General features: G+C 43.3%; 1 protein-coding gene across 6 annotated transcripts in view; it reads right to left on the minus strand.

Moving 5' to 3' along the window:
• Nucleotides 1–8,469, minus strand: part of PHC2 (polyhomeotic homolog 2) — a 102,281-nt gene extending 93,812 nt beyond the window's left edge. For 3 of the 6 annotated variants that reach the window (XM_064363666.1, XM_064363664.1, XM_012440356.2), the window contains exon 1: nucleotides 8,350–8,469. The gene's annotated coding sequence lies outside the window, so the exon portion shown is untranslated. Of the gene's footprint in view, nucleotides 1–7,557; nucleotides 7,809–8,349 lie in introns of those variants that run through there. The other 3 variants (XM_012440361.3, XM_012440364.2, XM_012440372.3) reach the window with 3 other exon arrangements.
• Nucleotides 8,470–9,366: the final 897 nt, after the last annotated feature.

Raw genomic sequence — 9,366 nt, forward strand, 5'->3', positions numbered from 1 at the left:
AATTAATGTTTCCATGTCTGTCTTTCTTTAGAAATCTCTATGGTACCAGGTCTGGTTTCTACTCATCTTTGCATACCCAGGGGTACAGAAGCTTATTAAATGTTTGTTGAATAAATAAATAAGATTGTAGAGGCCAAAAATAGAAATAAAGCTTAAAAACTTGGGTAAACAAAGACAGCAGGATCCTAAAACACAGTTAGGGATGGGCAAGTCCATCCCTGTAATCAGAAGATTTTGTCATGGCTAGCAGCTATGATACTGTGCTCCAACCGTCCTCTGTTATCACGATCAGAGACCAAATTTTGGGCTGTATATACAATGGGCCTGACCCATTATCACATTCCCTACTTATATTATTCCAAACCATTTCTCATACTCTGCCTTTGAGAAAGCAATTTCATTTTCATGTGCTTTAGTGTCACCATCTCTTATGAGGTAACCTCTATTTCAAAATGCCCTAAATGCAAAGTTCTGCCCTCTTACTCTAATTCTCATTTTCTCTCACTTTTACTAAGTGGAACGGAAAACTTCTGTGCTAACTTAAGAATGAGAATAGTCTGAGCCCAAACTTACCGTATACTTTAGGAAAGTTATTATACCTCTATACATATCAATTTTCTCTTCCTTCAAATGGGATCAACTCTGCTATCTAGGAGGCCACGGCAAATAATGAAAGGCAAAACTTACACAGTGCTTATTATGTACCTCACATGTATTAACCTGTTTAATTCCATAATTCTTCAAGGTAGGGACTGTGATTCTCCCACTCTACCCAAGAAGACTGGAGCAGAGAGAGTATAGATGGAAGGAGGCTGGGAAGTTCACAACTCATGAGTGGCAGAGGCAAGGCTGGAAACCCAGCATTCTGGCTCTAGTGTCCCTGGAGTGAACCATTACCTCCGACTGCCTCTCTGCAGGCCAGTGGAAGGTACTGTGCTTGGAACATAACTCTAGCGCATTAAAGTATTAAAGGGATTCTTAAAAATTATAATTTTTTTCAAACAAATGTAAGCCTTATTTGTCACTGAAAACAAAATAAAAGTGAGAAGAGAAGGAATGGAGACACTGAATGGTAGGCTTCAGATATGGGACACTGTTCCATATTTCAATCCAAATGCATTTTACAGCCAAGATTTTAAGACCTAAAACCATCCATCCTTTACAGCTAAAATAAGAAGGATCTCATGATTTTAGTCATCAAGGAGATGGATATGTCCTTTACTGGTACTATATCTAAAATTAAGATGACGCTGTCACTAGATGAATATCTACCTTGGGGTATGGCTTTATGGATCAATGATTAAGTTTTTCTCAGGAGCAACAACCAAAGAATAGAAATAACACAAGATACACTCATGTTAAGCTTTTTGTACAGAAACAGAATTTTGTTTTTAGAAAAGGCATTAAATATTTAATTAAGTTCATATTACCCTATACTAAAAAAATTAACTTGGGGCAAAACTGAAAGAGCTAGGTGTAATGCAGTACTTTCAAATCATCAACTGCTTATAATTACATTTCCTTCTGGGCAAAGAAAATATATATATTTTTATTTAGAAAGTGCTGAATAAATATTTGTTGAGTAAATTAATACTATTTTAGAGAATGATTCATTAATACTATTTTAGAGATGGATTCATTTCCAGATGGTTCCTTAGAAGGAACAGGTGCCTTGTAATAGTCATCATTTGTCCTGGAGAACTTACTCCTCAAGTCTCTTGAAAAGTCTAAAGCCACCTTTATCTGTACCCATGGTTTCTAAATCTTTTTTCCTCCCATCAGAAAATGAACAGAGAAAGATCAGGTTACATTGCTTCTGTGGGCCTGTATAAATTCCTGTGAGGTTCTCTCTTCTGTAAGGAAAAGTTTCCCTGGCAACCATATTTACACACTCACTCAATTCCCTTCCCTTCTTTGATTCACTGGTTGGTATAAAAATTAATTTGCATTGATTTGCTGAAGCTTACAAGTTAATCATTCTAAATAGACTCACAAAATTTTAGATGCTAGTTTCTACCCGAAACTTGTTTCTTCAAGGGCCTGTTTACTTTCTTTAGAAATTTGAATGTAATTATCTTCAGTTTAAATATTTTTAAATACATTTAATATGTATTCTGAATGTTTCTGGCTACAGGTAGAAAAAAATAATATTTTTCTAAAGGCATCTGGTCTATATTACTAGTTAGGAAGATCAAGAAACAAAGAGGTACTTTAGTTCTGGGTGAGCAAGGGGTCAGATTCTTATCCAGCTATAATAAGGCCCTGGAAGAGAAGAGTCAAGGACCAAAACAAAAAGTCTGAGTCACATGAAATGATTAATCAGGCCTAAGATCCTGGGTGATCAGAGGTCAGGACCTGGATAACAGGAATGGGACAAGAGTTATCAATAACTGAATTTCATTAATTCATTCACCAAGGGTACGCTACCCACCTACTAGGGCATGGTGTTGGGAAAAGAGCAGTGAATAAGCCAGACACAGATGTACCTTCATAAAGTTTATAGTCAACTATCTGAATAGCAAACAAATGTTGGCTTTGTTATTGAACCAAGTATCTTTAGACTAGAGGTGCTCACTGTAGAATTTCCTACCAGAATTGATTTCAGACTAGGAATGGCACAGAGACCTATAGATAAAGACAAGTTCAAGAAGTCTTCACTGGAGTAGATTAGTTGGCAAGTCAAGCAGTCTTGGACATATACAACAGTTTCTTTACATTTAACCTTCAACAACAATGATATATGAGCCTATCACAGGGAACAAGGCTAGATACTTTGCAAAATACCTAAGTTTTATAAAGAATAGAGTAAAAGCAGACAAAGGTATGAGTTATTCTTAAGCTCTTCTAACAACCATTTATCGAGCATCTATGATGTTCAAGAAATAGTTTTAAAAACTGAAGTTAAGGGTATGAAAAAGACCTAGTCCCTAGCAATTATAACAATGTGGTAAATGCTATAATGAGATGATGAAGTACAAAGAAACATCAAAGAGGAAGATTACTAATTCTTAAAAAGCAAGCTGGGAAATTCTTCTGAGAAGTAATGCTTGAATTGAGTCTTAAAAGAGAAGTAGAAAATTTTGTTTTAAGCTAGTAAATGTTGGGATAATTTGTTACACAGCAATAGATAACTACTACAGTGCCTTATGGAGACCACGCCACAGCATAACTAGAAGATTATGGAGAAGACCCTGCCATGTAAACTGTGTCGTATACTGCAGGTTATATTGGAAATCTCTTCATATTTTTATTCTCACATATTCTTAGGCTTACCTGGTCCATGTTGGGCATAGAAAATGAGAGCAAGCACTTTGAAAGGGAATGAGACAGGTAATGAGAGGAGGCAACACGATCTCAGTCTTGTCTGATTTCCCCCACAAAGGAATCCAGGTTGTTTGGTGCACGATTTGGTCAAGTGGTTAGTAAGTGTCAAGTGGTGTCAGGACTTGGCCAAATCATTACTCAGAGAGACGAGGAGTGAGAGAAGCAATAAGATGAGTAAAAGTTGTTTCTGAGAGAGCCATAACCATGAAAACCAGAAAAACCTAATTGGCTGTCAGTTCCAAGTAGTGACTGTAAAGCTAAAAATGAGAGAAAATAGAAAAAAAAAGAAGTTTTTCTGTTTTTCATGATTCATGTAGGTAGATCAAAGAATAGAGTAGACAACAAAGGCAAGACAGGACAGGAGCATTCCAGACAATGGTGTAACCAGTGGTGAAGCAGGGTTCAAAGCTGGGAGGGTAGAGGGGCGGTCCATGGTTGGAGGGTCAAAGGGTGGCATCAACCTGGTTAAAAAGGCACCAGATGAGGGCAGACAAATCGTAGTGTACCTGTTGAAAGATGGTCTCCATATTTTCCCATGAGCAAATGGGTATATCTGACTATAAAAAGAATAGAAATGAACTTGTGTAGTATTTAAACTGGGAGTAACAATAGCATCAGGATTGTAACTGTATCTAGTAATACCTTCAAATCATGGTGGATGAGTTTCCAGAAGTCATTCTAAGCAAGCAATTCCTTGCCACTTTATTCTCTATTCTCTTCATATTGGCTGGGCATTTCCTTTTGCCCTTTACACCAGCAGACTCACGGGGTCCAAAATGAGGGGACCAAAGGAAAATGTGATTGTGCAGCACGACACAGCAACGACTTTAGGCCACCTACCCAAACCAAAGGCCATAGCACAAAATGCTTTTCTACTTTCAGAAGGTAGTATAGACGCCTTCAGGCAGAACTGGGTACATACTTTGTGGGCCCTTGTGCAAAATGAAAATGTAGAACCCCCTTGTTAAAAATTAAAAATTAAGAATTCCAAGGCAGCAACAAGAGAGTATTAAACCAAGTGTGGGGCCCCTCTAGACACAGGGCCCTGGGAGACTGCACAGGTTGCATACCCACAAAGCTGGCCCTGACTTCAGAGACAGTATAGCATGCTCCTTCAGGAAAGCTTTAGAATCTAAGCTGGATCCAAATCCCATCTGTGCCACTCATTAGCTATGTGACCTCTGGCAATTTACTTAGTCTTTCCATTGCCAAGAGGTTGTGTGGTTATAATCCGGTGCTGAGAAGATTAAATGGGATAATGAACAGAATGTATACAAAGTGCTTAGCACAATGACTAGCACATAGTGAGCACTCAATTAATGATAGCTATACTATTCCTGTTCAATGAAACATACAGATAGTTATCAAAGCAGTAAGTTTAAGAAATGAACTGCTGACTTGCTGTTAAGGATATGAAAGAAAAAGAATAATATTTTAGGACAACTAAAATAATGAAGCAGATAGGGAAAATTAAATCTTCTGCTTGATGGTGCTGCCTTCGCTAATCACTTTTCTATTTCTTTTCTTCCTTTCATTGCACAATATACAAAAGGTGATCCGTATTCAGTCTCCATTTCTTATCTGCATCTCGTGCCACAGTTCTCTCTAATGTGACTCATAATATCCCCATAGCCACCCTCGGCCACTAAACTGAAGCTACCATGTTCAAAAAGTCACTAATGACCTTCTGTTTGCTAAATATAATGAACGTTTCCCACTCTTTTTGTACAATTTCCTACTGCTGACCAATTTCTCCAGCTCAAAACTTTTTCTTCTCTTGACTTCTATGATACTACACTCTCATAGTTAATAGCGTGTCTAACTGGCCTTGGCATCTGTCGGGTACACAACAAATGGTGAATAGAATGCATTTTTTGGATGAATAAATTAGATGGTTCTCTTGCTTCTCTGATATTCTTTATTTTCGACCATACAGTCTCCATGTTTTCTCCCGCCCTCCCTAAATGCGGGATATCTCCAAGCTTCAATCCTTCATTCTCTACTCTCTATGTTATCACCGGTGAACCCAGCGATTCATATGGCCTCAATTATTACTGTCTTTTCCTTTTCTCAACTCCTATAATACCACGCATTAAGCATCTCAAAAAGGTACTAAATGACTGCTATACATTTGTGATTTCATTTACTCCTCACAACTATATTGGGTAGGTGGCATTATTACAGATGAAGAAACTAAAGTCAAAGTCATGTAGCAAGTACCTGGTAGAACTGGGATCCAAATCCTCGTTTAGCTGAGAATAACCTTCATATTACACCACCCCTCTCATTTTCCTGTCTCCTTAAAATCACAAATACAGGATAGTATTTGCACACAAGCAGGTGTTCAGTAAATACGCTGATTGAGAAGATTGCTTAAATACCGCCCATGATTTTCCAGCACTTACAGTATCATCAATCTTAGCAGAGCGCATTAAGCATGTCACCCCAGTGACACAGTGACATCTTCTTTACATGACTTGATCTGTAGTAAAATTCAAAATAAGAAATTTCCCAAAAACTCACCATAATCCATTCTAAAAATAAATTTGGTCTAAGCAAAGCAAAAAGGCCTTTATCTGATTCAAATATTAGAGAGTTTTGGTGAGGAGGTCCACTTTACTACATTGGGCCCAAACTTGCTCTGCTTCCAAATGATCAGGAAGTAGAAACAGGTTAGCTAGTTGATGGCTAATGAAGTTAAATGGGCTATTTATAGTTCTAGAAATAGATGCTAAGGCAGTAGAACGGGATTTTCTCTGCTCTGGTAGCTAAGACCTCATTAAAAGAAGCCCAATATATGCAAGACACGGGTGGAAACTGGGATGAAGAGAAGAGGATAATAGTAAGGAGGGAGGGTGAACAGAAAGGAGGAGGCACTGGAAAGCCTATGGAGGGCCTGGCCCAGTCCAGCAGATCCACTGCTGTTCTGCACAGCTGGCACCATGCAACAGTGGGCTCTGCCACATTTGCACGATTCATGTTCTCAGTCCTGGACTGCTTGCCCTGACCCAGATCACACTCCAATCCTCTCTTAATCCAGATCATTCCAGCTTCTGATCTTACTACTTATTTCCCCAGGTCTCACAGATTTGACATCTAGCATTGCTTCCCCAGTTATGACCAGTATTCTCTTTCTGTATGGTTTAGATTTGCCCTCCCCAGATGTTGCCTCTAGTGCCAAACATTATGCCCAGTTTTCAGGCCCTCTCCCTCGGAGCGATTGAAAACGACTCCCATTCCACCTCCACAAGATGGACCCTTACTTGGAAAGATATGGGTGACAAAGACCAGGAGTGAGGCTCAGAAAAACTGATGAGGGGAAAATATAGGGGAGAAAACAATAAGAAAAATACCACTGGACAACTGTGGTGGGAATGAGAAATTCTAGGAAGTTACATTACAGAGGAAGGAAAAAAGCTGTAGTTGCAATAGAAAAGATAATATATTCTTTATGTGGCTGCATTCACTGTTCCCCCTCTTCCCCACCCCCCGCCCCCCTTGGCTGCCTTTTCAGTCCCTTCCAATTTTCTCTGCAAGGTAAACTCCTATTCACCCTTCAACACCTTGCTTAAATGTGGTTCTCTGGAAAGCCTTCCCTGGTCCTTCAGACAGCTAATTGTTCCCTCCTCTGTGCTTCCACAGCCCTTTGCATTCATGTCTATTATGCTGTTAATCACTTTTACTAGCAATTTCATTTGTTTCTCCCACCACTTCTTTCAGGACAAGGACTAATTATCTTATTCATCTTTGCATCCCCAAGACATAGCAGAGTGCCTGGCATATGCCAAGTATTTGTTGTTGGGTGATAAAAGACATCAAGAGCAACGTGGAAGTGCAATTTGCACTTCACTTGCAAAATCAAATTGGTTCCTGGTACTTTTCATCTGTAACTGCGTTTTCTCTTGATTTAGAAGGAATGACTCAAAAGAAATTATCGATATCATGGACGCATTAGCCGATTTTTCATCCCCACTGGTGATAGAAATATTTCTTTCCCTAAAACTTCCAAGAAACTCCCAGGGCAAGCTTAATATCAGTGGCACATCTCTCCTCCTACCATTTCTATTGTATCGAAAGCTAAATTACACTGTGAGCCTAAAGCTGCCACCAGTCTTAGCGAACTGGGGGAGGGGGGTAATTACAAGAAGACACTTCGGCAGCAGACCTAGGAGGGGGGTTGGGGAGGAAGATGAATTTAAACCTTGCCTTATAAGAAATTTGTTAGACACTCACGTAGAAGAGCCGCTTCCTCTGTACATGACAGACCCGATCCAGGTGTCCAGCGGCGACCTTTTCCCATGGGTGTCAGGTCATCACCCAGCACAGAAAACAAGGGACCAACGCCTTTCTAGGGCATCCCTCCTTCTCCAACCTTGGGGCCCGCTTTTCCCTTAGGGGATTGTTCTCTCCTTTCAGTTCCAGCAACCCCCGGTTCCCTCTGCTGGTGCCCCCTACGCCACGCTTGACTCTGGACCAAAAGTGCCGGCGGCCCGGCTGTCAGGCCGCGACTAGGAAGGGGGCGCCCTGGTCAGGCCCGACCCCGGGGTCTCCCCGCACTCTGCGGGACGAGCGGAGTAGGCGCAGGCCGCGCAAGGCCACGGGCTGCCGCGGCGCGGGCCTCTCTGCGGGAGGGGGCTCGGTCCCCCGAGAAAGCGCGCCAGTGCCGAGACCTCGGCCGGTTCCCGAACCCGGCAGCCCCCCCGCCAGCCTCGGCCCCAGAGCTCCCCGCAGTCCTCGCAGCGGGTTCCCGGCCCGGGGGCGCCGCTCTCTGTCGGTCGCCGGCCGGAACCGCGGGCTCCCAGCGCGGGCCCCACGCTGCGGACCTGGGGTCAGGCCGCCCGCAGCCCGCCTGCCGGTGCCCATGGCAATGCCCCGCCCCGCGCGGCCCGTCCCGGCCAAGCGCTCCGGCCCGACCGTGACAGCTGGGTGCCCAAAGGGTTAAGCCGGCAGCGCGGCGGCCGGTGTCCCCCGCGCGCTGCCGGTCGGTCGCGAGCCGGCCCCAGCGCGCACGCGCCCGCCAGTTACCTGCGGTCGCCTCCGCGCTCCTCCTCCACCTGGCCGCTCTCTCCCGGGGGCCGCCCCTCAGCCCGCCCCCTCGGCTCGGCGCCGCGCACCCTGCTGGCTACTCGGACGCGGCCCGCGGAGGAGGGGCGTGGGCCTCATTACCATATATTAGCATACCAGCGCGCGTCACGTGGTCGCTCCAACCAATGGTCACCCCGGAAGGGCGGGGATTGGGCGGAACACGCCTCAGTGCTGCTCCCAGCCTGAACCGGTGGCCATGGCAACGGGCGGGCGGGTGGGGGCGTGGGGAGGTGCCGGAGCCCGGTACCCTCGGGAGCATCTCCTATACCTGAGCTCTGCGTGGCGACCACGCGCACTTTTCCCACCTTGCGGATGGAGCGATTTGCCTCAGCCAGAGAGATCCAGATTCAGCCAAAGAGATCCAGATTCAGCCAACATTTATTGCGTACTTACCACGTGCCTTAACACTTTGCTGCAGAATGTGATGTCCGTCCTATTAACCCCACTTGTTAGTAGAGAAAGTGGAGGCTCACAGAGGTTAGATCACTCACCCAAAATTATACAACAACATTAAATGGCAAAAGTAGAGATCTAAGCCCATTTTTCACTTCAGACCCGGGACAATCGCGAGTTTTTTTCTCCAGCAGGGGCCTCCTAGCACTTCCTCACAATTCCAGGTGTGCTGAGAAGTTGAGAAAATTCTTGTACATAATTTGTACAGTGTTTTACTGTTTCCTTACAGTGACGTTTGAGGTTAGTAAGCAGAACAGTTATGCCCACATTACAAAGGAGGGAAAAGGAGGCTCAGGGAGTCCATGTGACATAATTTAGGTCAAACAGCTATTAAGAGCTAGTATTTAGCTACAGTGATTTATACTGAAGGTCATTACTTTAGAAACTTTTAAATTCAATCTTCTCAACATGGTGGAATAACTATGACCATTCTATCGATTAAGAAACAGAGACTTTGGGAAGTTAAGGAAATTGCCCAAAGTTATACAGCTAGTAAGTAGCAGA

This window comes from Aotus nancymaae, unplaced genomic scaffold (genome assembly GCF_030222135.1).
Source record: "Aotus nancymaae isolate 86718 unplaced genomic scaffold, 86718_ANA_hifiasm-v0.15.2.pri h1tg000053l, whole genome shotgun sequence".
Lineage (NCBI taxonomy): Eukaryota > Metazoa > Chordata > Mammalia > Primates > Aotidae > Aotus > Aotus nancymaae.